At 43.4% G+C, this 26,843-nt stretch overlaps 1 protein-coding gene and 1 long non-coding RNA gene across 8 annotated transcripts in view; one reads left to right on the top strand and one right to left on the bottom strand.

Annotated features, from left to right (window-relative positions):
* Positions 1-15,769: 15,769 nt before the first annotated feature.
* On the bottom strand, positions 15,770-19,790 carry LOC310825390. The gene is made up of 2 exons (XR_014555256.1): positions 19,595-19,790; positions 15,770-16,280 (listed from the first exon to the last, which is right to left on the bottom strand). It is a non-coding gene; the product is annotated as an uncharacterized lncRNA (long non-coding RNA).
* The window catches only part of GRIN2B (glutamate ionotropic receptor NMDA type subunit 2B), a 287,257-nt gene continuing 279,456 nt past the window's right edge, over positions 19,043-26,843 (top strand). For 6 of the 7 annotated variants that reach the window (XM_083698538.1, XM_083698545.1, XM_083698544.1 and 3 more), the window contains exon 1: positions 19,043-19,303. The gene's annotated coding sequence lies outside the window, so the exon portion shown is untranslated. Of the gene's footprint in view, positions 19,304-20,410; positions 20,458-26,843 lie in introns of those variants that run through there. The other variant, XM_083698543.1, reaches the window with a different exon arrangement.

The following is a 26,843-nucleotide window of genomic DNA, read 5'->3' on the forward strand; positions in this document are numbered from 1 at the left end:
ACAGAGCTGCCAAACAAGCACAGCACAACAGGTGTGAGATGGCAGCAGTCCACTGCTAACCCACAGTTGCCAGGACAAGATTACCATGAGAAACTGTGGCGAGAACGCTACAGAAAGAGACAGAATTCAAGCAGAAATCTGGTCAGGGCACTTTTCTTTTGCTAAAATACACAGTAGGAGCTTTTATCTGAGATGTGTGTGCTGGGAGGAACAATGTACTGTAAACTCCCAAGTATTCACCGGTCATTAGTGTGTTCCAAAGCCTGAGTTTTAAAGAGAAAGGAAGAAAGGAAGGAAATATGTGTGTGCGCGCACCCCCTCGCCTGCCTGCCTGCCTATTTAAGGCACTACTCTGCACAAACAATAGGTACTGGGGCCAAGGCATCTTTTGAACCTAGGCTGAGGGGACCCAGACAGCATTTGGCCCAAGCTGAAGTGACCCTGAGATTGCTTCAGTGCATATTTTATTTACTTAATTTTATTATATTACGTTTACAGCTCCCGCTATTCTTCAAGATGGCAGACATGATTAGGCACCTTCCCATTTTACTCCCACTACAGCCTTGTGCGTTAGGTTGGGCTGAGAGACTGACTGGTGCAGGGTTACCTGGGAGCTTCATGGCTGACTGGGGACTTCAATCCGGGTCTCCGGGGTTCTAATGAATAGTTTAGCACTTGGATTGCTATAGCACGCTGGCTCTGCTTCAAGTGCCATGTGCTGAAACAATCATAGAAATGCTTACCCACATTCACAGTAGGTATTATTTATTTATTTACAGCATTTTTACATCCCTGCCTCCCCCTCCCCCTGCAAGAGGAATTCAGATGGCTTAGAAGTGTTGGTAATAAGACATTCCCTGCCCTCAGTCTTACAGTCTGAAAGACATGGCCCCCTGGCACTGAAACATGTGATCTGGTCATGCACTATAGTGGCAGTGTTCTGGATAGAAGTCAGTGTTAGAATTCCTGCTCCATGATTGCAGTCATGGGATTTTTATTTATCACATGACGGTATATGTTTTGACTCCACAAAGTTGGAGGTGACGGAGAGAGGATGTTTGTGTTATTGTGTTCCATGAAGTGGGACTATTGTCCTTTGTTCTTTCTATTTGCTGTCTGGTGCTAGAGAGAGGGAGCCATGTTGCAGTGCTCTGTGTGTGTGTTTATATGTAAATAAAGTAGATGAGCCAAAATGCTGAGTTCTGTGACGTGAGATGCGCAAATTCTGTGGATCCCTAAGTGTGCTGATGTCTGTTGGCATTGGTCGCTGTGATGTTCGGGCTGAAGAAAGCTTTTGAAACTCCTGAACGATCGACCAGGAGGGAGAGAACATGCCAGTCGGGCATGTGTCTCTGCCAGGGTCTTACTCGAGTGTAGGCTGAACTCCTGACAGTCAGTGTACATGTTATGACTTTTGGTGGGGGGAAGTTGAGACCCTTCTAACCCCTGGATATAGCAGGTGTTAAAATATAAGCCAGGCTCACTTCCTGTGTTGAAGTAATCGCCTGTGTGATGGGCCATTGAGAGAGCTCTGTGCAAGATGGAAAATGGGTGGGGCCAGACCTGTGCAGGGGTGGGGCAGCTAGGTACATTTGCCCTGGCCTTTGGAGGCCTAATCCCCCCCCCCCGACCGAATGCTTTTTGGTTTGAGTTTATTACTTTATACTAACAAGACTCCTGCTCAGGGCTTCAGACAAGCTTTGCATGGGCCTGGGTGGGACCTCTTCCTCAACTCAGATATAGTTAGAAAGACAAAGCCAGAGTTTGGAGTAGAGTTTGAGGTGAACTAGAAGTACAGCAACAAGCTGTGTCTGTCTGAATCCAAGGCTGTGGCTATGGGAGAAACAAGACTCTCTTGGGGTATTAATACTATGAAGCCCTCCATCGTAGGCTCAGGTTCCATATATGTGTAAATAAACCATATATCATAAAGACACCACAATCTCCACTGTGCCTCATTTCCAAAGGAAACATGAACTCTGGGTAAGTGCCTGGAACCCCTAGAATCTCACACCACTCGGAGATTGGGGTGGTGTGTTACTTGGTCCTGGGGAAATCCCAAAATTATTGGATGCTTATGCTATGCTCAGTTATATTTCAGGGCCTGGATGGAAGGACAATGTAACTGGCCTTTACATGCTCTATTTGTGGCCAAAGACTAGTGCTGCAACACTGGAAGAAGCATAGGTTTCCACCCTCAAATTACTCACTGGTTGGAAGATTTGTCTACTCTTGCAACAGGGGAAAAAGCAGGTGGCATGAAGACAACGAACACTCTGACATTTGGGGTCTGAACTTGGGATTGTTGGTATGACATACATGCCCAGTGGGCTCTGCTGGAGCATATCCCCCCATTTTTCTCCCTCCTTCCCCAACCCAACCCCCTCCCTGCTTTTAGTTTTGTTCTGGTCATATTTACTTTATCTGTATGATACTGTATTCTGAATTTCTATGATCCATTGCTGATTTTTCTCTTCCTTTGTATTGTTTTTATTTCTTGACTGTATTGTTAAAGAAAACCCCAAATTAATTTTTTTAAAAAGGTGTGGGGGGGAGACATGGCACAAAAGAAAAGGGATTTGGAGGGGTGGCAAATTTAGGCTGTAATCCAAACCCCACTTACCTAGTAAAGGCAAAGTTAAAGGACCCCTGACAGTTAAGTCCAGTCGCGAACGACTCTGGGGTTGTGGCGCTCATCTCACTTTACTGGCTGAGGGAGCCAACATTTGTCCGCAGACAGTTTTTGTGGGTCATGCTGCCAGCATGACTAAGCTACTTCTGGCAAAACCAGAGCAACGCACGGAAACGCCATTTACCTTCCCGGCGGGGTGGTACCTATTTATCTACTTGCACTTTTTTAGTGTGCTTTTGAACTGCTAGGTAGGCAGGAGCTGGGACCGAACAACGGGAGCTCACCCTGTTGTGGGGATTCGAACCACTGACCTTCCAATCAGCAAGCCCAAGGCTCAGTGGTTTACACCACAGCGCCACCCGCGTCCCCCACTTACCTAGACATAAACCCTATTGAATTCAATAGGACTTCTGAGTGGACATGGTTAGGATTGCATTTTAGGCACGGCTTCTTCTTCTTCTTGTTGTTGTTTAGTCGTTTAGTCGTGTCCAACTCTTCGTGGCCCCATGGACCAGAGCACGCCAGGCACTCCTGTCTTCCACTGCCTCCCGCAGTTTGGTCAGACTCATGTTTGTAGCTTCAAGAACACTGTCCAACCATCTCATCCTCTGTTGTCCCCTTCTCCTTGTGCCCTCAATCTTTCCCAACATCAGGGTCTTTTCCAGGGAGTCTTCTCATGAGATTCGCCATGACAGCCAGGCTTTATTGCAGGATTGACGATCAAGAGGGGGAGGAAGCCATGGCTTTGTTATTATATTGGACTCTGTGTCTGACCTGGCAGAACCCCCTGAGAAGATCAAGAAGGGAGTGATAGGCCTGCGAAGATTAATGAGCAGATGTTAAGATTGTTTTCTATGGAAGTGATGAAATGCGTCTGCTGTCTGAATATGACTTTTGGATGAATGGAAAAATCCACACAGGATTATAAAAACGCTTGTTTTCAACTCGCTTGTGGAGACTATCAGAGGTCACAAAGAAAGGAAAAATATACGAAAACAACAAGAAGAGATGAGGAAAACAACAAAGAGAGGAATGGATAGATCTGTGAACAGTATTTGGATAAAACTGTGAACATCAAAGCAGCAGCAATAGAGATGATCGGATCCCTTTCTGAGCTCGAAGCATGGGTACCCCCAACAAAAATTTAAAATTTGGCTCTGTAATTTGGAACTAATGTGATTTGATTGGTTTGTTAATATTTTTATTTTTTTAAAAAAATAACAGCATCATCATTTAAAATTTTAAATAGTTCAGCTGGAATATAATCACTTCCACTGACCTTGTTATTAGCAGTGCTTTCTAATTTGACTTCACTCTCCAGGATGTCTGGCTCAAGGTCAGCAACCACACTACCTGGGGTGTACGAGACATCCATATATTTCTGATATAAGTCCTCTGTGTATTCTTGCCACCTCTTCTTGATGTCTTCTGCTTCTGTTAGGTCCTTTCCACTTTTGTCTTTTATTATGGTAATCTTTGTACGAAATGTTCCTTTCATATCTCCAATTTTCTTGAACAGATCTCTGGTTTATCCCATTCTATTGTTTTCCTCTATTTCTTTGCATTGCTTGTTTAAGAAGGCCTTCTTGTATCTCCTTGCTATTTTTTGGAAATCTGCATTCAATTTCCTGTATCTTTCACTATCGCCCTTGCATTTTGCTTGCCTTCTCTCCCCCGCTATTTGTAAGGCCTCGTTGGACAGCCACTTTGCTTTCTTGCATTTCCTTTTCATTGGGATGGTTTTAGCTGCTGCCTCCTGTATAATGTTACGAGCCTCTATCCATAGTTCTTCAGGCACTCTGTCCACCAAATCTAAATCCTTAAACCTGTTCCTCACTTCCACTGTGTATTCATAAGGGATTTGACTTAGATTGTATCTTTTTTTTTAATTAAGGTTTTTTTAATTACAATATGAATAAACAAACAAAAATATTACATATCATGACATATTTTCTTATCTCCTTTGGACTTCCTCACATCTCCCGCTCCTGCGTTCCAGATTATAGAAAATTTAACCAGCAATTTATCACCTTATCTCCATCCTTACTTTCTAATTTTCAGTATCATAACTCAAATTTTAGATACACTTATTCCACCTCTTAAAAATTTGAACTTAACCTAATTATTATCTAAAAATTTGTTTTCTTTAAATTTGCCTTCTTTTCATAATTCACTTCATCTATTTTGATGATGCCAAATTGTTTCTGATCAAGCATCCTGCTTAACATTCATACATTTTACAATACTTTTGCAAATAAATCTTGAATTTTTTCCAATCTTCTTCTACCGTCTCCTCTCCCAGGTCTCGGATTCTGCCAGTCATCTCGGCCAATTCCATGTAGTCTATCAGTTGCATCTGCCATTCTTCCAGAGTGGGTAAATCTTGAGTTTTCCAATGCTTAGCGACGAGTATCCTTGCTGCTGTTGTTGCGTACATAGATTGTATCTTACCGGCCCAGTGGTTTTTCCTACTTTCTTCAGTTTAAGCTTGAATTTTGCTATAAGAAGCTGATGATCTGAGCCACAGTCAGCTCCAGGTCTGTTTTTGCTGACTGTATAGAGCTTCTCCATCTTTGGCTGCAGAGAATATAATCAATCTGATTTCGATGCTGCCCATCTGGTGATGTCCATGTGTAGAGTCGTCTCTTGTGTTGTTGAAAAAGAGTGTTTGTGATGAGCAGCTTGTTCTCCTGGCAGAACTCTATTAGCCTTTGCCCTGCTTCGTTTTGAACTCCAAGACCAAACTTGCCAGTTGTTCCTTTTATCTCTTGACTCCCTACTTCAGCATTCCAATCCTCTATAATGAGAAGAACGCCCTTCTTTGGTGTCATTTCTATAAGGTGTTGTAAGCCTTCATAGAATTGGTCAATTTCAGTTTCTTCAGCACCAGTGGTTGGTGCATAAACTTGGATTACTGTGATGTTAAAAGGTCTGCCTTGGATTTGTATCGAGATCATTCTATCATTTTTGAGATTGCATCCCAGTACAGCTCTCGCCACTCTTTTGTTGACTATGAGGGCCACTCCATTTCTTTTACGGGATTCTTGCCCACAGTAGTAGAAATGATGGTCATCCGAACTGAATTCGCCCATTCCCGTCCATTTTAGTTCACTGATGCCCAGGATGTCAATATTTATTCTTGCCATCTCATTTTTGACCACCTCCAACTTACCCAGGTTCATGGTTCTTACATTCCAGGTTCCTATGCAATATTTTTCTTTACAGCATTGGACTTTTCTTTCGCTTCCAGGCATATCCACAACTGAGCGTCCTTTCGGCTTTGGCCCAGCCACTTCATCAGCTCTGAATCTACTTGTACTTGTCCTCCGCTCTTCCTCAGTAGCATGTTGGATGCCTTCCGACCTGAGGGGCTCATCTTCCAGTGTCATAACTTTTATATGCCTGTTGCCTTTGTCCATGGAGTTTTCTTGGCAGGGATACTGGAGTGGCTTGCCGGTTCCTGCTCCAGGTCGATCACGTTTGGTCAAAACTCTCCACTATGACCTGTCCATCTTGGGTGGCCCTGCACGGCATAGCTCATAGCTTCTTTGAGTTGTTCAAAAGCCCCTTTGCCACGGCAAGGCAGTGATCCATGAAGGGGGCATGGCTTCTTAGTTAAAATTAATGTACTACTGAATAATATAGTGGTACCTCGGGTTAAGAACTTAATTCGTTCCGGAGGTCCGTTCTTAACCTGAAACTGTTCTTAACCTGAAGCACCACTTTAGCTAATGGGGCCTCCCATGGCAATTTCTGTTCTCATCCTGAAGCAAAGTTCTTAACCCGAGGTACTACTTCTGGGTTAGTGGAGTCTGTAACCTGAAGCGTTTGTAACCCAAGGTACCACTGTACTTTGTTATTATTAATCTAGTTGTGCAAGTTGCAGAACACAGAAGCCTGTGGGTTGTCCTAGTGAAGATGTAACAGTGTGCATATGCTGCTTTGAGTCTCTCCAAAATTGTTCTGCTGAAGGTGTTTTCAAAGGTAAGACTCGATTCAGCTTGTCTGACATAAAATAATTTAATAGTGAAATATAAAATCTACATTGAGTAGAGACTATGCATTCAATTTGTCTTCTGCCTTTTAAGCAACAACCAGGCTTTTCTCAAACATAAAAGAGAAGCTCAGAGGCACTTTTTAGTTTTACATGTAAAAGCATTCAAAGGGGTTACAGTACTGGGTGATAAAAGTGCACTTTCTTCTAATTCATGGCACAGAGTTCACACAATGGGCCAGTTGTAAGGATAGTGCATTTTCTAAGAACTGTGTCTATAACCATATTCTTTAGAACTTGGGAAAGTTTTTTCTCCTTTTGGAAAGGAAGCAATGGGAGAGATTTGGGAGAGTGGGAATAGCAGGCAGGCAAAGGGTTAAGTACCCCCCCTTGCTCCTCTATTCCTGATTACTCCTCTCTAAAGTGCAGTTTCCTGATCCATTTTTGCCAGTGCGATACTGTTAGATGCATTTGTGTGTAATGAAGACTTGAGACATTGGGCATCAATTAGTAATGCTCACAAACTTTCAAATTTTTTATTTTTTTTTAAATTACATGGTCTCTCACCCCTCTTAAATCTCAGCCTTACTCTTGTGGTAAAACCTCACAGGCAATTTCTTTCCTTGGGGTTGATCCACATGCACATAACAAGCCTCATTAACCCCTTCCAAAATGCATTCCTGTGGTTCTAGAATTACAGGTGGGAGGGACTTTGGAAGCCACCTAGGCCAACACCCTGCTCATGCTCAGCACAGGATCTGTCATACAGGTTGCGACTGCAGAGTCCGTGACTTATGTATCTGCTTCAGCATCTCTTGTGAAGGAGAGCTCACCACTCCCTGTGGCAGCCTGTTCCACTGTCACACAGCACTTACAAGGTGGACATTTCTCCCAGAATGTAGTCAAAATTTGCTTTCCTAATTAGACAGTGGTTCTCCCCCTCCCCAAATTCCACTACTTGTCTATGCTGTTCTTGTTTTTCAGGTTCACACTCACACTATACATGGAAACCACTTGACTTTCCCCAAAGAATTTCCTTGGGAACTGTGGTACAGCAACATTTCTCAACACCCTTAAACAAACTACAGTCCCCTGTATCTGTTTGCTTTAAATGTGCTTTAAATGTATGGTGTGGATGTGAAAGCTACCTATTTTCATGAAATGATGTGTGTTGTTTACTTCGGACTGCTTGAGCCTAGGAAGACAGAACTCGTTGCTCCTCATCTCAGAAACAGCTGCACCTACAACTTCTCGCAGGTTTCTGAGGAACCACCCCCAACAGATCTTCAGGTAAGAATCTGAAGTTACTTCAGCAATAGAGAACAAAGCTAGTGGTCGGTCCCATGCTATAATCAGAAAGTAAAGTGCCATTATGAATAATACAGCCAGCAGGACTTGTTTCTTTGGGGCTTTGTGTTTATGAAAAACTTTTGTCCTCCCTGCTCAAGGACTTAGAGGGGCTCGTTCTTCATAGTGATGGGAGTTATTAGGCCAGCAGGAACCCAAGATTCATGGCAGAGGGATTTTGCATTCAGTGCACACCAAATTAATTAAGCAGTAAAGAGGAAGTGCGTGATGGGAAGGAAAACACACCTCCTGGTGGCTTGCAAGGAGCTTTGCTCCAAGTCACTGAGGTGCCACCAGAAGGCTTTGAACTGCAAATACAACCTCGTAAAGGGAACACTTGTCTATGTACTTTGCTCCTTATCTATAATTTCTTGTGCACCAAGAAGGAACAGACAGGACTCATTTCCTCCCATGTTCTGAATGTGTACTTAGCACAAAGAGGACGAGGACTCTAATCTAGAGCCCAGATCCTGCCCTGCTTAGCAGGTGGCTGCATCTGACATGATCCCACTCCACAGCCTCCTTTCTCTGCAGAATGTAGGCTAAAAATCTCCTCCATGATGATTCTCTCGTAACTAAGCAACCCAGGAAGTATCTGCCTGGTAAAATATAAATAAATCTATATTTGTAATATGGAAAGAAAACTGACAGCCATACTTAGCTCTTCTCAGACACCTGCTCCTTGAGATCCCAAAGTGCTTCATAAGACCAACTGGGTTTCAGAAAACATAGGAGGAGGGCTGGCACCATCGTCCCTGTCATACTGGGATGGAAACGCTGCCCTCTGGGCACTAGTAACCACACCTGGCTCCCCTGGCTTTGGAGATCGCACCAGACTTGGCCCACACTCCTGTCTCCAGTGGTCAGGGAGCAGTGTTCTGATTCCATAGTCAGGAGAGAGAAAGTTGACCCCTCTCCTCAAAATGAAAGCATCTGATTTAGAGCTCTGAGAGCTATACCCAGTACCAGCTTCTGTGCTTTTTCTGCACTTTCACAAAACCATGGAAAGGATACAGATTTCTCCGTATAAGTATGTGTTTGTGGGGACTCATTTTTTTGCACCAGCACTCTCTGCAAAAAACTCACCCTTTAATGCTGAATTGCACACGGCGCTTTAAAGTGTAGCCCTGTGCCTAGAAACACACAGCACAAAAGGAAGTCTGGATAAGCCCTGAGACAACTGTGGGCTAGTATCAGTCAAGGAACATTAGGCAGCTCTGATTACTGTGCTGTCCTGAGCCTAGCCAGTAGGAAGGAAAATGCCTCCCCTGCATGTCAGGATGGGATGGACCAGAGCGAACAGCCTTTTCTTGAAGCCATCACATATGCAAATGGTTGGGGCAGGGAAGCCCATCAATCTTTCGTACCCTATTCTTGCTGCCCTTATGACTAGCTTTCCATTTCAAAATGCCCCCAGCTTACCTTTTGTTCTGCTCGAAACCTTCTTCCTCCCTTGTTCTCTCCTCTTTCCCTTCCTATTCTCCTCCTCCTCCTCCTCCCCCCTTCCCCCTTTGCTATTTTGCATCTTTTCCTTTCTCAGCCCACCACCTTTTGCCTTCTCTTCTGTTCCTCCTCCTATACCCAGCACATACAGAACCTGGCAGAATTGCAAAAAACGGATAATTCCAAATGGAACAGCTGGTGTGTCCTCTGAGTTGGGAGTGAATACGGGAGAACATGAAAAGCACTTATTAAAAATGAGGTGAAGAGCGGGGGTGGGAACAAACCAGAAGAGAAACACAAGGATAGCTTTTAGAAAAGTAAAGGGGGAAAAGAAAGCTGCTGGCATGTAGTGCTTTCAAAGTCTCGTTCTCTCCAAGCCATAGGAGACCCAGATGCCTACTCTGGGACAACGGGGGTTCTGGGCAAAAGGTATCGCCCTCACCAGAGATGGGGGATGCAGCTGATGGCTGGGAAACCAGTCCTGCCATTTGCTACCAAGCTGGGGTAACTGTTATCTCTGCTACATCTACAGCAGGACTGGGAAACTTCAGGCCCAGGGGCAAATATGACCCTCTAGGTTTCTTTCTAAGCCGCAACCTCTCCTCTGGTCATCAGCCCAGTTCCAACCTTTTCTCTAGTGCTCAACTGATCACAATCCACAGACAAATAGCTGGGGAGAGGTCTTTCAAGTGGGACTCTCTGGAATCGAGGCTTCCCCTCTGGCACATATCCCAAATTGCCGGCCTGCACATTAGGCTAGCCAAGGGGATACCAGTGGCAACGGCAACTTCCATTTGGGACCGCTCCATACTGAAAGCGTAATAATATGTCACAACACAGATGAGCTACATCATGCACAGAATCTCCAAGCCACCACCAGAAACTCTTGGCAGTATCCACCCGTGGATAGCTCAGCTGGTAGAGCATGAGACTCTTAATCTCAGGGTTGGGAGTTTGAACCCCACTTTGGGCAAAACATTCCTGCATTGCAAGGGGTTGGACTAGATGACCCTTGTGGTCACTTCCAACTCTATAATTCTGTGATTCTATCCTAGAGCAGGGGTCCACAAACTGTGTTCTGCAAGCTTCATTCAGGTGGTCTGTAGCGTGTCACCATGGAATTCAAATGGTAATATGACAAAGCACATTAAAAGAAGCAACAAAAATACAATTTACAAAATCATACAGCATTCTGCACAATGTATGACAATTGCTGCAGTAGGCTGAAAAGAATCATTTAGAGGTCCTCAGTAGTTTTCAAGCGGTCCATGGGGGGATTTTTTTTGGGGGGGGTCCACTGCATTAGAGGCTTTTTAATGTGATGCAGAGGATCTGCATAGTGAGCCACTCAGCATGTTGGCTTGCATCCTCCATTTTAAGTGTTGCTCCTCGTTTGCTCCTCCACCCATGAGGGGAGGAAGGAGGTATCTCCTCAACTCTCCCTCCATCTGGACCCCCCTGCAATATACCCCACACTATTCTCACCCCTTATTCATAGGAACAAATGCAAAGGGGATTGCAGAAGGAGAAGGGAAGGGGGAAAGCCTTGCTCTGTGAACAGAGCAATTGCCCCTGGCATGGATCAGTCAGCTGATTCCTGTGTGGTGTGTAGCTCAGCCTTAACTAACACTCCTTGGACATTGTTCTCCTCCATAAAATGGCAAGAGAACATTGAGAAATTTGTGCCGGCTGCTCTTTAATCAATATCCTTCTCCTGATGCTTGAGCACAAATGCCTAGGCATCTTCTAGATCAGTGAATTTCAAATTTCATACTCATCTAGGAAGCTTTTCTCCACAGATTTGTCTGCTGGGGCCCTTCGGTGTGTGTTTGCCATGGAATCCCTGTGCATTGGCAAGGATTCTGGGACTCATTTAAGGACAGTCTCTCCATTTGCACAGTGCACTGACCAGCCCTATATTGTCCCTTGCTAGAGTCTCATGTGAATAGATATTGCACCCTACAACAGGCATAGTTCTTGTCTGCTGCTGCACATTGAGTGGAAAAATCAGTAAGGGTAAAGAAGCGATCTGCTTGACTATGGTTATTTATTTTATTAATGGATTTTCCAGCCCATCTTTCAGAGCACAGCCCTCCTAATGCTTTAAATAGAATAAATTAAATAACACAAATACCTCCACCCCCAAACTGAAACGGTGGCACTTACACCCCCAGAATGCTACACTTAAACAAAAAGGTTTTCAGAGTGTTGAAAGGCCACTACAGATGGGGCCATATGTACCCCTCTGGAGAGAAAAATTCATAGGTATGGAGACAATACAGTACTGGAAAGGCCTTGTCCTCGACACCCATCAGCCTGATGGGCCATTTCAGAGGGCCAGAGAACAGGGCCTCTGAGGTTGACCTTAAGACCTGGGTAGACTTGCATGGCAGTCTTTCAAATAACGTGGTCCCCAACCTTTCATAGAATCATAGCATTGTAGAGTTGGAAGGGACTCTGAGGATCATCTAGTCCAACCCCCTGCAATGCAGAAATATGCAGCTGTCCCATATGGGGATCAAACCTGCAGCTTGTACCATGCTGTAACCAGCTGAGCTATCCAGGCTGGCAGGTTTTCATCGTATAAACATTAAAAACAACACTTAAAATTACCAATCTTCTCATTGGGAAAGCTTTTGACAAGCTGCACAGTTCTTGGGAACAGAAATGAAAATTTCTTCATTTGGACTGGAATGTTATTTGATGAGGTGAAGGGGTAGGCAGGGTGACTGTGATACAGAAAGCCATTTATTTATTTATTTTTGCATAGCATTGCCTTTATTCAGATCTAACAAGAATTATGCACAAGATACTTGCAAGATAGTGTCTCTTTTTTAGCGGCATGGTGGGTTACAGCAGCTCATCTGACCTCTGTTCGTTTGCATTGCTGCTGTTTACTGGGAGGCAGTGGAGGAGGGACAAAGAGGCAGGGAGTTTGTGCCTTGCAAATGCACAGAGAAGAGCACCTGATTGGCTTTGCTGGCGCATCTGCACTGTGACAACCTCCCTGCTGCCTTGCTCCTTCCCCTCTGCCTTCTGGTATGCAGCAGTGACACAACCAATGTGCACCACCCACTACTACCTTTTGGGGTTTGCTTTATAATGTGCTGGATTTTTTGGGGCCAGCCCTGTTTGAGTCTATGCCAAATTTTTGCTCTTATGAATAGATTCATCATATGCCCAGATTGCTACAAGCTTGTCATGGGCTGCGTTAACTGTTTTTGTACACAACCGTTGACAGGTGTGCTGGTGACCTAGATGCTTGGTGAACTTATTGCAGAAACTAGTGACTGCATACTCATTCAAACTGGATCAGTGCTCTCTCTCTCTCTGTCTCACAGAAACAAGCTCCCACAAAAGATTGTTCGCTGGCCTTAATGTTTGAATATCAAATTTTGTAGCCATAGGGGGTAGAATTCACTTTAGGAACCCTTAAATAGGTCACAATTTGTGAAGCAATACTGCTTACAGATGTAATAGAAAAGAGAATCAAGACACCCATATTTTCAAAATGTTGGTTAAAAATGAAATGTTGCTCAATGTGTACAACAGCTAAAAAAAAATCAGTCTGGGAAGATGTCGTGGTTCAGCAAGGTCCGTTCTTGGGGTCCACTTGGAAGATTTTGTACTCCTCACAACAACAACAACAACAGAAAACAGGTAACATTTTTTAAATAGGAGGCTTTAAAAATTAAACATGGATAGACTTGTTTAATGTTTTTTGTTTAAAAATAAAGGAGTTAGTTAATCCTGTTGAAAATTGTAGAGAAATTAATTTAAAGCAAGCATACATTTTTGAATGTTGTAAAGAAATAAGGGAGAAGCTTGAGACATGTATTATTTTCTCACAATCAGGCATGCCATATTTTCTACATCTAGATTTGAAATGAAACATTCTAGGTACCCAGTGGCGTAGCGTGGGGGGTGCAGGGGGGGCCGGCCGCACCGGATGCAACATCTGGGGGTTAGGGTTAGGGGGCGCAAATCCACGGGTTAGGGGGTGCAAATTACTTGCCTTGCCCCGGGTGCTGACAACCCACGCTACGCCACTGTAGGTACCATATTTTTCCGTCTATAAGACATCCCTAGACACCTCCTATTTTGGGGGACTCTGATTTAAGAAAATGGGGGGAGATCTATCCGTTTATAAGATACCCCCAAAATTTTGGACATTATTTTTTAAGGAAAAAACCTAGTCTTGTACACGAAAAAATACAGTATATATGGCAGCTAGCTGACAATTCAAACCTCTATATATACTCCCATTTGCTATATCCTGTGTGCTTCCACTGCTGGTTTGGGAAGCAGTGTATGCACAACCTTAGCCACAAGCAGTGTATGCACAACCTTAGCCACAATCCATATCTATCCTGTAGTTTCTTATGGGAGTCTGCATTTTGATGCATATTCCCACTAAACCAGCTTTGTTCCTTATTGAGAAAAAGAACAATGTAGCTGCACTGTAAGCCATTAAATGTGTACATAGCCTGCGTGGGCAAGATGTCAAGGTTCAGGGAGGTTAGGAGATTTGCTGGCTGAGGAGCTATAGCATTTGATGAAAGCCAGGCTATATGAGATATGACGGTGCAGCAACAGTTTCATTGAGATTCAGATTTGCTAGTGGAATGGCTGAAATGGAGTGGAGTCATGGGTGAGATGTGTCTGGCACTTAAAACAGATCCCATACCAACAACCATGTCCCTGTTGACAGTACCACTTTCTATTAGTAGCAGACTTGGTATAGTGGAAATTCCTCTTCCATTGGCTTCAATGGGAAGGTGGAAATTAAATAAAAACTAGCCGTCACTGCGTCAACAGTTTGCCTGCCATGTTGTAACATGGATATGGTGTAACTCGGCACCCACAGCGCCACCAGTATATGAACCCTATAGAGAGACCATAACTCAGACAACAGAATACATGGCATCTTTCTGATCTCATGTCATACATACTCAGAGCTCACAAGGGGGAAACTTTGGGCATGGAAAGCTATGGAGAAAGAGCGCCTTGCACAAAATAGCCTGGCCTCACAACACAGATAAGAACTTGATTACATTGCCAACACTTCTCTGGCTAGAACCCAAACAGCAAGGGACTGCAGACATGAACATACAACACCTCTCCAACAAATGGGGGTTGCTAGGAGGGCTGAGCACCCCACACAGGTAAGAGGCAGCACATGCCACCAAGTATAAGTGTTGCAAATGTTTTTGACATCCCCCCTGGATCTTGGGTGAGAGTCAGGAGGCTGAGAGGGAAAGAAAAATGAACCAATACTAGGCTATATTTATTAGTAGCTTTGCATTAAAGTAGCATTTTCACATTTAACTGTATATTCTTGCAATGTTTGTTGTTGTTTAGGTTGTCTTCTGTTGCTTTCATTTCCTGTCTACTTGCCTGCTGTGTAAGTGCACTCACCACATGCTGGGTGCACCTGCCATCTTCTCTCCTGGATCAACTTCCAGGAAAGCCTCTACTTCAGGCATTCAGCAGAGCCAGATCTGCACAGCACCACCCAGGTGGCCCTGGGTGCCAGTGAGGAAGCCCAGCGGCGGAGCAAGCTGATCAGGCGCCTGGGGTGGTGCATGTGCCCTGCGCCCAAGGGCAGGGCCAACCGCCCATGGGACGGGGCGAACCGGGGCAGGATGCTCCGCAGGGCCTCCAAGGAGTCTGCCTGCCTCCTCCTACTCAGCCACCCTACAGCTGAGGGGGAGGCGGCGGGCAGACCATTTGGGGCAGGAGAGACATGTGGCTTGGGCATGCTGCAGGCCCCGCAGTGCATGCTGCCAGGCATTTTGTCACCCCCCTCAGTGGTGACACCCGGGGTGACCCACCCCCACCGCACCCCCTTCCACCACCCCTGAGGAAGCCACAGTGCTTCCTTCTCAGAGTTGTTTCTCAACCATAGAATAGTATGCAGAAAAACATGTACCGGTAAAAGGTACCCAGCTGATGTTTGAGCAGAAAAGGTGCTCAGAAAATGACAACTAATAGGCTGCTCACCTCTTATATGCGGGGAGTGGGGATCTGTGTGTGCGCGCACATGATGTATCATTCACTAGATAGGGAAGGAAAGGAGCGTTCGCCTTGCACCTGAAAGATTTGCATCTACTCCTATTTGAAGACACGCCTGGGAACAGCCTGAGTTGGCTGGCTTTACAGATGCTCTTGAGGCATAATCACAGGTGGCCTGAAATGCAGGGGAGGGAGGCTGCCCCTGGCCCACCTAAATTGCACCCCTGCTCAGCTGGGTCAAAGGCAGAGTTTGGAGGTGAAGAAATGCCACCCCCTCCTATCAGCTTGAATCCGTTTAAAACAAATCCTGCAAATAAAAATAAAAAAGGTAAAAGTCATTCTGGAAAGCAGTTCTATAATTTTCATTCCTATTTTTTAACCACCGGTGTTTTCCCCTTGCAGAAGGAAACTTTACAAATAAATTGGCTACAGAAGCAACCCCCTGTGCAAATTACAAGGGATAAAGAAAAGAGGAAGGCAACAGCTGCAGCAGGACTGTACAAAGAAAGGCAGAAAGGAGCACGGGAGATTGTTCATTGTGCAGGTATGCAGGAAAACAGGGTCCTTGTCTGCTTTGGGCTATAATAATCTTCCATTTTAAATACTGCGCACAGAGGAGCTGTTTCCACAGTTCTCATTGAGCTTAATTTGGAAACCTTCCTTGCCTTAAAACACTCCACTGCTGCCCGTATGGTCTTATCTAGAGGACCTGGCCATGCCTCAACTGCATGTTAGCCTTCACAGGATGCTCTTCCAAGTTGTTATCCAGTCCAGATGATATATTGGATGGAGAATGTCGTCTGCTGAATGATGTGCATTCTGGCCTATGAGAGAGGAGGAGCATCCAACCTGGAAAAAGACATTAATTTTAATTTATGCAGGGCAACAATGTTCAACACAGTATATTCTGCTCTTTGTTTCAAGGAAATAATTTGGCCATATTTTACGTGGCTGAAGAGGGTCTCCGAGTGTCAAACTCGGGCAGCACCTCCTGTTGCAGCCCATTTGGAAAAGATGAAAAGACGACAGATGTCAAACTGTCTCAGCTAGGGAGGCCAATTGATGATATTTTCTTAAAGAAATGTGCTAACAAAAATGACAAACTATTAATTGTGCCCTTCCTTTTCCTTTCTTGCTTTGCAGAAAGGGGGCGGGGGGAGTTAGGACAGCTGGCATTGCAGCTCTATCTACCACAAAACAAGGAAGCTCGAAAGGCTGTCAGTCACAGATGGCTTAATTAGTCCTCAGAGGTAGTGCAATTAGACCCTTCCTTCAGATTCAAGTTTTCCTCAGTAAAGATCATTCCAAAGCTAATAATACATAAAAGAGGAAGATGAAAAGGAAACTAAGAAGGAGAAGGAGAAGGGGGAGGAGGAGAGAAAGTGGAGAGGGGGCAGTGAAAAAAGTAGAAAGCACTTGGGCAAGGAGTTCTTAGCATATAATTATTTCTTGAGCATTTCCTTTTCTCCACGGCTCTAAAGCAATTCAGAAGAACTGGTGGATGTTGCATGGAGAATGAACGCAAATTGGCTTGCTTGAAATCACAGCTTGTGGAACCTCTCAGGCAAAAATCTGCTTTAGGAGAGGAGTTTTTGAGGGCCTGTGCTGTCATCCAGGAGACAGCACCCCCTTTTGGGGTGTTTCCTGGGTGGCGGGAGATGGTACTATTGGTTGCACATGGGATGTGGCACCCCAGGCCACACTGGTTACATATTTGGAATAATGCTTGGCCCAGCATGGGCATACTCAAGGGTGGATGCAGCCAGAGGAAGCTTGAGCAGAAAGCAGAAGGGACTGGAGCCCATTTTGCACACAGTGCAGAAGCAGAGCCAGGTTTGTCACTCGAGAGAGAGTCGTACCTGTGTGAAATGCATATTTGCAAGTGTATTTGTATTTGTTTCTTTCAAAATGTTAGGTATACACTTGAAACATCTGAGTACACATAAGTAAGAGAAACTCTTATTTTGGGTAGAACTCAGGTGAAGTTTGTCACAAAGGGATGAGAAAAACTGAACCAGCCTTTTTCTTCAAAACAAAGATATGGTTGGAATGAGCCTTCTCTTTACTTGCATCTAGTCACCACTATAAAGCGGAAGCTGCTTGCCCCATTCCATAATTATGACAGTGACTGTATCCCTTACCCTCTGCTCTGCCTGTAGGATGACATATCCATTTAAAATTATGGAGGAAGTAAAGTGGCAGAGTAGTATTCCTTAAGGACATAACTTATTTTTATGTGGTGGTTTATTTAAGGCACTTCCAGGCAGCATAGGTACCAATGCCAGGATACAATGCCTTGAATATGAGGACTGATCTTTTGAAACTTTAATTTGATTACTCAAGCTTAAACAAGTGTTCAGTGATATAACATAGAGCACTACATACCAGTTTAGATATCTTCCAAATATTACTAATCCCAGTATAGCTGCCTTTGAAAGAGTGGTGTTAAGAGACATACAGAAAATAGAACAAAAGTATTCCAAAAGATGGCATATTTATGTTGGCATGAAAAGACTGTTTTGGATTCCTTGGCCAACAACTTACAGTTATTAAACCAGCAATAAGGGTTCAGCCACGGTGATTCTGAAAAAAAAGGGATTATTATTGTTACGCATTAGAGCCTGTAATTCATTGGTGCGGAGGAGCCACATGTTAGAATCACAGCTGTTTCAACTCTGTTCCTATGTAAGACCTCAGTCAAACTTTACTCAGTATATTCATCCTTCTTCTATGAATGGAAAGCTCCTTATTCCTGTACCACAGGTTTGGATTTGAATTCAGAAGATTTTTAAAAATAAGATAGTATGTTCTCTTAGAAAACTAAAATTTTCATATTGATAATTTTGTATATTCCAGTGCTTGAAGTTCCATCCTTCTTGGCTGTGCTTAGACGCAGGAATATGTAAGAGAATTTCAAGAGGTATTTTAATCCTATTATCGACTGTGGCCTCATATTGTGCAGTCTAATATTGTTCAATAGGTGATTTTCAATAATATCATTTTAGGATTTATAGCAATGATACTTCTGTCCAAGGAAGAAAAATCTGCAAAGAAAAATTGAGACAATAAAGATTTAATAGCTGCCTTCCATGCATATTCTCCAGTTGGTGCCTGAAGAAGTACAAAGGGAAGCTCAGTCCTGGAGATCTTGTTCTGTATTGTTTGGAGAATTGTTTTATTGTTTGCATGTGCTGTATTGTTTGGGGAATTGGATTGTTGAATACACAGTGGCTGCAGCTTGTATCTTTTGAATATGTTTATATCAATATGAGTTTTAATTGGGTCCCTGTGACTTGGTATCTTTGTTACCTTATACTGAGTCAGACCCAGTATTGTAGCCCCTGGAAATATTGGTGGTTCAACCTAGGGTCTTCCTCAAGCAAGGCAGATGATATAATTCTGAGTAGCGGTTCATTGTGGACTTGATGCTGCACATTATGCAAGTTCTTCTTTGAACATGCATGGATTAAGTTACTGCCTATCGTACAATCTATTTACTTATTTAGTTTACATTTACATCCCACCTTTCTCTGGCCCAAGAGCTAGCTTAGGCATTAAAAAAAACTGGGAAACTGCAGACAAACATAACTATGCATAAGTGCTAGTTAATGCATGAAGGGGTTAAGACCATAGAACTCTGTTCCTATACTCAGCTAGGGCACATCCTCTCTTCTTTGTGAGGCAGAAAATGAATCTTCTTCTCTTCCTGTTCCTCACACTCTCTCTCTTCTTGCCATGTAATCCACTAGGCCAGTTGTGTCTGAACAGGATCCAAGTTCAGACTGCATGTTTGAAACTATGTGCTGCATTTTGCACCCTGTGATCTCCTTGCTGCTGCGTGGATTAGCGCATTGACCAGATATTTGGATTTAGTAAGTAAATATTTTAAACTTACTTAAAAGTGTGTGGTCTGTTCATTGCCAGAGGGGTAGAGAGAAAGGGGCAAGAGCTGTAAGGAGACCGGATGTGCAGAAGGGTTTGTTTTATTACATGCTATGCTGCCAGTTAACTCTGAGAGTGTTTTTAACTCTTTCCCACTGGAGGCCCCGTGTTTTGAATCTAGGCGCCCAGCCAATACTTCTGTTAAGTATGTTGTGGAGGTGGGGGGGGGGTGATTAACAAAACCAATCCTCCTGGCAAACTGGGAATACCCCCTCACTCACCCAAGTTTAGAATATTCCACCATTCTTCAGCAGAGTTTCTTTTTCTTTGAGAAAAATAAGTGACTCAAAGAAATGTAAACAAGCTTTAATAATAAACTGAGAGAAAACTGTAAAAAATAACATAATGAGAGAAACTAAATACAAAAACATGAGGCAAGTCTGGGGCAAGAGGCAAGAAGAGGCAGTTGGTCCCTCTTAACTGACATTCTTAACTGAACACACACTGAAGGGGGGGCTGATTCCGGAGCATAACCCACAAGCCCCGCCCACCAGATATCAAGCATTCTACTATTCATATTAGGCCTCAGTATTAATTGCTCATGTGTAGGTACGACAGTGCTAGTTCAAGCACTCGGAGCAGAGTCTACCATGACCTTGTGGGGCCACTGTAGAGGTGGCACCTGCTGTCCTCTGAATCAGACTCTACCTTGATTCTGCCTATCAGCCTAAACTCCTCTTGCCATGCCCTGGAACTTCTACATTTCTTCACTTTCTTCTTCTGCTGCTTTATTTTATTGGTGGTCCTCCAAAATTGGGGGTTTTTCTGTTGTTGTCTTTTGCTATGAAGCAAAGTTCAAAGCTGGGTAATCCTTCAACCAAACTATCTGGCAGATTTCTTAACACTGAGAACAAAATTAAAGTCAACTGTACTTAAATGTGGACTTGGGGACTACTTAATTTCAGTGAAGGCAGCTAAAATGTAAAGGTCCAAAACTGACTCCATAAAGAGGAGTCGGCACGTCCTACAGCCAAGATGACATGGCACAGGCTTTGAATTTGGCCATTTTCTGATTCTTCTTTTAAGGCAACGTGTGAGTCATAAAAAGTCAAACCAAATTATGCTTGAATAGCTGAATCAAGAGGTAAAATAACAATATTCAATTAACTTGGATTTACCCCAAGTTGGCTTGGTATGATGCTTTACAGAGAACTTGTGAATCATTAACATTTGAGTGGTGGTGGTTTATGGTGCCTGGAACATTGCTGGAACTGTATAAATGTTAAATAATAGGAACAGCACTGCTTGTAGCAGAGGCTGTACTATCGGCTGACCAAAACAACCTGCATGCATAAAAATATGTGAAGGGGTGTGTGTGTAGATATGTGCATGTGCATATCTGGGTGAATTAATAGGGAGTGTGCCTCATAGTCTGGATCAGCTGGGACCAACTCTCTATTCTCTAAGTATACTGTTACAAGATTTATCTGCGTTCCCGTCACCAAAGCACTCGTTACAATAAGCCCCACTCACTTCAGTGGGTCCTACAGTGGGAGACAACAATGAGGTGGTAGAAAGAATTTACAATGCTGTCCCAGGCATGTTTACTCAGAAGTAAGTTCCACTATGTTCAGTGGAAACTTACTCTTAGGGGATAGGATTGTAGACTAAAACCAATTAAGGAGTTCACTTGAGGGATAGTTCTCTAAAGAAAAGGCTGCCAGGCCACTGAAATTATATCTCATTACAGGATAAAAAGTATTCTAGCGCAAATTACAGTGAAGCCTGCAAAATAAATGTTAAAACGCACTTTTATTGCTCTCTGAAAATGGGTTGTTTGCAGTACTATTTTCTATACTCTACCTTTACTTAGCAGCAATTTGGATATGGTGAAGGAAGTATGTATAATATATAATAACTGCAAATATATAATAACTGGGAGCTATTAAATTGCCTTTTTGTTCTGAGGTAGCTGACCAGAGTTTGGCCTCTTTGGGGCATCAGTTGCAATCTTTTCTCTGCATCATCACAAAAGCTGAACAAAATAATTTCCAAGCCGGTTTCAATTGCATTTTATGTTTCTTCCCATTGCCATGACATTTATTTTTTCACACATGAGATTGTTTGGCTTGTACAAAGGAAATGGATGCTTTTATTCATGGTTCTGTAGTTGAGACCTATGAGACATAGCTCTGCCAAACAAGTTGATATGCATGGTGTTGGTGTGACATCACACTTTGTACCGTTGTGCTGGTGTTGCAGCACACTGGCTGGGATGCTGTGCTCCTGCATTATCAGCAGCTATAGTTGCTGGATGTTACCTGGGACTAAAGAGCCGAAGGAAGGCACATGGTACTTTCTGTCACCAGCCAGGTGTGCTAGGGTCATCAGGAGGCTGCACAAACATAACAGCAAGGGTGAGGCTAACCTGGCATCCTTCAGTCAGAGAAGGAGCTGGAGGGTCTTTGCTTTGCCCCTCTCCGCAAGAAAGAACATTCTGCCCAAACTTCCTGATGCTCAAGGACTGTGTTGCACCACTTCTCCTCAGCTATGTGGTTCTCTGGCCCAAGCATCTGACCTACCTCAATTTCCCTGCACCACCTCCTGTCTCTCACTAAGCCCTGAGCTGGGTTTCTGCTAGGTATTCTCAACTCTCTTTATTTTCGCTGCCATCACAGATACCAAGTATCTGAATGACCCCACCTCTAGGGTAGCCAGTCAAGAGGCCTGTGCGTATGCTGCAACAGTTTAATTGATAACAGAAGTAATAAAAGCTTTGATGGTAATTCAGCGCACAGAAGCATAAGGTTTCAGTTGTACGCTTTCTTGGATTTTACCTTGGTTCATATAAAGACTCCTATCTAGTCTACCCTTCCAAATATACCTAAGTTAAATCCTCCCTCACCATTTATGCCCAAACCATGACTAGCAACAATGCTGACCCCACTCTATCTCACTAACCCTGCCATAACAAACCAAACACCCTCTCTCACATCCAATCACCGTTCACTTCCAACTTTCCAAGTACTGTTTCTCCTCTTTCCAAAGGAACACTAATCCTACTTCACCTAATATACTTACCTACACATCTAGCAGATACATACCGTATTGGCCCAAATATAAGCCACACCCAAATATAAGCCGCTCCCTTAAAATTCCATAGGCACTCACACCCATTTTACTGTATATCTGTTTCAGCAGTGATATTGTAAAAGCCAATTTTTGTAAGGTTGCAAATTTAAGCCGCACTTTAACTTTTCATGGTCGGAATTTGGAAAAAGGTGAGGCTTATATTCAGGCCAATAAAGTACTATCCCATATCTGTGTACCTTGATTACTCTAATATTTACACAATATCGTTTACACATACCTCAGAACACTGCAGACTGCAAAATTAAAAGGATGCATGCTCCAGGCCCTGTCACTAACCAAGACACCCAGGGCCACTGGAACGCTCACCTCCATGCCTCCCGGAAAGATAATATAGTAGGGAGACCAGTTGGGCCCCATTCATCACCCACCTTATGGGAAAAGGGGATACAAGCAAAAGGAAATAATGAACCCCCTCCTGCACTAAAATCATATGTAACATAAGATTCAGCAAGAAATGACAATTGCAGTGCTTTCCATGCAAGTAGGCACTTCCTTACGGCTGCAATACGTCCAGAATTTCCTAGAGATAGCTGGGATTTGGTCGTCAGAAGCAGTGTCTGGTCAAAAAACGCTGGAGTGTCCTGGAAGTATAGATTTTGGCAATTTCTCTCCTAAAAAAATTGCTCAAAAACTTATTTTTGTGATTTTGCAAAAGAGAGAGAGAGAGAGAGAGAGAGAGAGAGAAAGAAAGAAAAAGAAAAAAGGTTCAACAACTTTTGTGCTTGGACTTTGACTTTTTGAAATATGGCAACCCTACTTAAACTAAGAATATGGACATGCTAAATGAAAAACTAAAGGAATGAAGAGTTGACACCATTGTTTCCCTTCCCCTTTCCTTTTCCCCTTTGCTTTGTGTCTATTAGATTGTGAATTTGTAGGCAGGGACTAACTTATATTTAAATATATGCAGAGCACTTAGAAAATGTTAGGTGCCTTGTATTTTGAGGGATGGTGGTGATGACAATGAAGCAGTGTAGTGATGGCATATGTTGCTATCATGTTGCAGAGAAGGGTGTGAAGACATTTGGCCAGGATTGGGACAAGGGCAGGATTGGAGAGGACTTGTTTACATATCCCTGTGGAGGCAGCCTTGTCAGTGTAACTGCATGTATCTACAGTAGCATAGCAGGTTGTACAGCCTTTGCAACATAAAAACTCCTGTACCTTTCAGATGTCAGGTGGAGAGAATCGTAGCAGGTGTACCTTTTCAGACTTCTGTTGTGCTGTGAAATGACAAAGCTGCACCTGCTGAGATTCTCTCTCCTACACAACGGTGAAGGTACAGAAGCTCCTGTCTTGAAAGGCTGGCCATCCCTGTAGTATAATAAGTTGTTATAATGGGAGTGTAGCTACTGCAGCATGATGGATTTGTCCCATTTGCCTTGTACAGGATGCTACACTAGCTATGTCAGCATGTGCCGCTATCTCTGCAATCGCAGCTCTGTGTATCAGTTGGGCTGGAGTACGAAAGTAGATGGTTGAGAGCACAGCTCCTTAGCCAAGTCAGGTCTGATACCTGCATTACTGGAACAGGGCAGTTCCTGTTTTACTGTGGCTCCATTTAATAAACCATAGCTTGGTGTTACTTGCAAACAAAACCTAAGTTGCTTCTGCTGATTTCTACATCCCGTTTTGGTGGATACCAGCTTTCTTTGCTTTTAATTGTGACCAGTGGATAGATATCTGACACATGAATAGGCCAAATCTCGAGCACACATGCCTGGTTCTTGGGAACCTTTCTTTTCATACTGCAGACTGACCCTTGTGCACAGAAATAATAATAATGGCTTAGTGCAGGTGTGGAGAACCTTTGCCCCTCTAGATTTTGCTGAATTATAACTGCCATCATCCTTGGCTGTTGGCCATGCTTGCAGGAGCTGATGCGACTTGTAGTTCAGAAACATCTGGCACACCAAAGGTTTTCTATATCTGAATTAACAACAACAACCACCTGGCCTTCACCCTAAGGCACTAGAATGGCTAACAACAATTAAAACACAACCCACTCACAGAAGACACATATCCACATAAACTTTTTGTCATAAGTAAACATCTTTTGCAGGTAATAATGAAGGGCTCTACAATAAATCAAGGGCCACACACAATTAACAAGATATCTGAAAGACAGAATGTCAACAGGTGAAGCTTTCCCCATACCAGTAATAGCATTTCCATATACAGTACTAGAAGAGGCTTAGCCTTTGATTTTCTGCCTGTCATGCAGCTGTTAAAAACATGAAAGCCCTGCTCTCCCTTAATGCCAACTCTAAAACATGCTGTGAAGCCCTGGACCTCAATCCTAGCCCCAGCAGCTGCATCACTGAAAACAGATACATACATACATACATACATACATACATACATACTGTACATACATACACAAATGTGAAAGGCCATTTTAAGGAATAAATCTGATCTGTAATCACAATGAATCACACACAACAGTTCACACACAGAAGTCCCTGCTGAATTTGATTTGGTTGCATCATGGTGCATCCATGGTAATCTTGAGAGAAATTAGGTTGAGAGGTCATGATGCCCTAGGCTACCCAGCAAGCTGGCATTGCTGTTTTCAAGTTTTTTATTAGATTTTATTTTAAAATGAGCTGGAATTTGATCCATGATTCTTCAAACCCAACAGGTTTTTTTTTAAAAAAACCCAAATAACCTTTGAAACATGATTCTGACGAATATGCATCCATATGTGGATTTTAAAAGAGGCATATATTTTCATTTATTTGAATGGCCTTGAGAGAATTAAACCAAGAGTACATTTTATATGAGTTTTCATTTATATGAGGCTTCACAAGGGACACAAAGTATATTTGGATAGCTTGAGCTTTTAAATAACTGTGGTTTGGGGAAATGTTTCTACCAAATTCTATATACCATGACTGAGAAGGATCGTTTATGCCATCTGTGCTATCTGATTATGTGTTTGAATACTGTGTGTGCTGTTTGTCTTACTGTGCTGGCAATAGGTGCGAAGGAAGTATTAGTTACACCACTGATATGACATGAGAGGAATTAGCTCTGTGTTGATTGTGTAACTACTGCTCCTAAGCATGGCAATATTTTTCTTCCACAGAAGGATACAGCTTGGCTTACTTATTTAAATCACCTGAAGCCATCCGCCCTGTAGATTCCAGGTTCATTCTTCTTTGCCTGTGGCACAGCGATCTGGATTTACTGCTAGCAAAATGTCTGTCATGATAGGTGTGAGCGGGTGGATGTTCACAGAGGCCCTGTATTTTTCAGGAACACAAAGCTGCAATGAGTCAATGCTCAACAATGTGTATATTGTACCTCAACACCTATGAAATCCCTATCATTGAAGTCTGCACCACGTGACAAGGGTGAGGGGATAATTTTGTTTCCAATGCAGATGTTTCCAATCTGTTCCCATAGGAAAGTATAGCAGCCTCAAAGGAACCTTTATTATGTGGAGGGAAACAGACCACTGCCTGTGGTGATCCCCAAATCTGGTGGTGGTGGGAAAGGTTGGGGCTAGAAAGCAGATTTCATACCTCTTTGCTGTACTTGTCTCCTGGAGCTCAGTGGGAACCTTTGAAGACCAAGTCAGCACCTATACACAAAGAATCATAGAGTTGGAAGGGACCTTGAAGGACATGTTGTCCAGCCACCTGCTCAGTGCAGGATCTTCAATGCAAAATGCAACTACAACACTCCTGACACATGGCAACTGAGCCTCTGCTTGAAGTACCTCAAGCCAAGGAAAACCCATCATCTCTTGGGGCAGCCTGCTCCTCCACCGAATAGCTCTTACCATTAGAAAGTTTCTCCTAATGCTTAGATGAAATCTGCATTCCTACCACTCTCCATTGGGACTCATCCTGCTCTATGGAACAACTGAGAGCAAGCCTGATGCTTCATCTTTGGCATGAGAGCAATTCAGATATTTGAAGATGGCTATTGTGTCTTCTCTAAATTTTACCTTCTTCAGGCTAAACATAGGCAGGTCTTTCACTATTTCCACATAGGCCTTGTTTTCAGCCCCTTCACTACCCTGATGCCCACCTATCTCTTGATCTTCATAACTTTGCCTCAATTCTATTTCTTGGTCAGGCAATCATGGGGTGCAACCCAGGAATTGGCTTTATGCAAAATATTATTTCTGTATCTCTTTCTGGTTCTTAGCTCGGGTCAGGCATCCAGTGGGCATCATGCCTTCCCATAAATCTGAACCTAGGCTTCCCTCATCTAAATCTAACACCCCAGCACTGCACCAACATTATTGTGTAGGTTAATCTGTGGAGAGATCTGCCTTGAATCAGGAGTGTGTACTCAAGAACAATTTGCCCATTTCTAGTCCTTTGATTAAATGGGATGAGGGCTTCCTGCGTTCATTGATGCTTT

Source organism: Podarcis gaigeae (assembly GCF_964106915.1).
Source record: "Podarcis gaigeae genome assembly, chromosome: 10".
In the NCBI taxonomy this organism is placed as follows: Eukaryota; Metazoa; Chordata; class Lepidosauria; order Squamata; family Lacertidae; genus Podarcis; species Podarcis gaigeae.